Raw genomic sequence first — 2,770 nt, 5'->3', positions numbered from 1 at the left:
TTCTTTGGCCAAGTGATCCATTTCCTATATCTTGTCTTCAAGACCTGAAATTATCTCTTTCATTTGATCCATTTTTTTTTTATTTTGTTGATACTTTCCTCTGAGCTCTTTTTCATTTCAAGTTTTATTTAACTTGGATTATTCCCAGAGATTCTCTTTATTAAATTATATTTTCATATCTTGAATAGTTTTCATTATATCCTTCAACTTTGTTTCTGGGGTCTTGATTCTGACTTTTATTCATATCCTCTTTGAGTTCCTTGGACATATTTGTTATCGCTATTTTGAAATCATTGCCTTGGGCATCAGCCATGCTGCTTTCTGCAGAGCATTATGAAGTGGCACTGAATCCCGGAGGAGACACTTGGTTGTTCATGTTGTGCTTCTGTCTGATCTCACTTTGGTTGAGTGGGTGTTTGGTCCGTGGTTACTGTGACCCTAACTTGTCATGTTGGGGAGCAGCTGAATTGTGCTCAGGGTTGATGTGCCAATAGGGTATGAGTAGAGTTCCTCGATCAGTGAGGGACAGGAGCAACTTCTGAACCCAGGAGCAAAGCTCCTGTAGAACTAGGAGACTCTTGCTGCTGGTCTTCAGAAGTCTGTGAAGTCTCTAAATTCCACAGGTGGACTCAGGGTACTAGGGACAGGCTCCAAAGCTACAGAGAAACCCTGTCTCAAAAAACCGAAAAAAAAAAAAAAGAAAGAAAGAAAGAAAGAAAGAAAGAAAGAGAGAGAGAGAAAGAAAGAAAGAAAGAAAGAGAGAGAGAAAGAAAGAAAGAAAGAGAGAGAGAGAGAGAGAAAGAAAGAAAGAAAGAAAGAAAGGAAGAAAGCAAGCAAGCAAGCAAGCAAGCAAGCAGGCTGGGCAAGCCAGTAAGCAGCACCCTTCCATGGCCTCCGCATCAGCTCTTGCCTCTGGTATCCTGTTCTGTCCCAACTTCCTTCAGTGATGAACAGCAATGCTGAAGTGTAAACCAAATAAACCCTTTACTCCCCAACTTGCCTTCTTTGGCAAGTGTTTCATTGCAGCAATAGAAACCCTAAGACAGAAGTTGATGCCAGCGTAGTGGGGTACTGTTGTGATAGACTATGTTTTGGGGTGGATTGTGGAAGGACTTTGGAGTTTTGGGCCATTGAGTTTCGAGAGCTCAATGGGATGTTCTTTAGGAGCTTGGAAGGTAAGACTGTTGAGAGCAGTGCAGAAGATGGGGGCCTGGCTTGTGCAGTTTCAGAGGGAAATTTAAAGACTCTATTAGGGTTATTTGCTATTTTGAATTTAGATTCTGTCATTCTGGTCAGCTGAGGTTGTAAAGTCAGTCATGATTAATAAGAGACCAGCACCATTGAAGTAAAACCCTTGTGCTACTGGGACAGTTGATCCTAGTTATCTGGAGCTAAGAAATTAGCTGTGATTAAGAGGAGACCAGCACCACTGAGATGAAGTCTTCTGGGAAGTGTTTCCTGAGAGTCAGCACACACAAGCTGTGTTCCAGAGACTGCCAAGGTTGTACCTCATGCTGACAATTGAACTTGGTAGTGTAAGAGTCACCCAGGTGGTACTGGTCTTGAAGGCATGAAGGGGTCATGGAGAGCAGTTGAGGATTCCAACTGTTAGAGGCCAGGAGAGGCCATTGGTGAAGGTGCAGCCTCAGTGGCAGTTGAAGGCCCAGGATTGAAGGGATCATGTAAAGATGTTAAGACTTGGCACCATGAAGACAGCCCATGAGAGGCTATTGAAAGTGCAGCCCAGTTGCAGCAGAAGACACTAGCATTTTGGAGATGCCAGTACCATGGGCTGATCACCAAGAACAGCAGCAGCAGTAGAGTGGAGCCAGCCAGAGCCTAGAAGACAAGCTGTGTGTGCTGCAGAGGGCAGAGTTGGAGAAGTGACCACGCCCTTTGGAGGAGTCCAGAAGACCATCTGAGTGAATCCCAGATAATTGGATGTTGAGTTGTTTATACTATTGGAATTTGGTTTTGGTTAGTTCAGAACTATGCCCTGGTTCTTCCATCTTGAAGAAGATATTTAATTTTGACTTTTACAGGAGCCCACAGCTGAAAGACTTTTAACTTTTAAAAGAGATCTTGGATTTTTAGAGAGATTGGATATTTTAAAGAGACTGAAATTTAAATGTGCTTGACTTTATAAAGACCGTGGGGCTTTTAAAGTTACTTATGTCTTAAATGTGGGATTTTAAAGATGAATAAGAAAGGAAAGGTGTGGTTTAATAGTGACACATTTGTGTGTCAAGTTGACAATGGGTCAGTAGTGCTGGTGAGTCTTATGTCAACTTGACACACAAAGTTATGTGAAAAGAGGGAACCTCATTGGAGAAGATGCCTCCATGAGATTTTCTCAATTAGATATTGATGGGGTAGGGTCCAACCCATTGTGGGTGGTGCCATCCCTGGGCTTGTGGTCCTGGGTTCCATAAGAAAGCAGTTGAGCAAGCCAGTAAACAGCACTCCTCCATATCCTTTGCATCAGCTCCCTTCTGTAGGTTCCTGCCCTGTTTGAGTTCCTGTTCTGACTTCCTTGGATGATGAATACCTCCTTCCCCTGTCCTCTGTCTCTTCTTTAGCCCTTTAATGGTCTCCTTTCTTGTTCTTTAGCCCTTACCCACATTCATGCCCAATTACATACATACATGTACACATTATCAGCTAGAATCCACACATGACAGATAATATACAGTATTTTTCTTTCTGATTTGGGTCACCTTGTTTAGTATAATAATTTCCAGAACTTTCATTCTCCTGCAAATTTCACTTT

This window comes from Onychomys torridus, chromosome 1 (assembly GCF_903995425.1).
Source record: "Onychomys torridus chromosome 1, mOncTor1.1, whole genome shotgun sequence".
In the NCBI taxonomy this organism is placed as follows: Eukaryota; Metazoa; Chordata; class Mammalia; order Rodentia; family Cricetidae; genus Onychomys; species Onychomys torridus.
The sequence above is the reverse complement of the archived record's forward strand: the minus strand, read 5'-3'. Positions refer to the sequence as shown.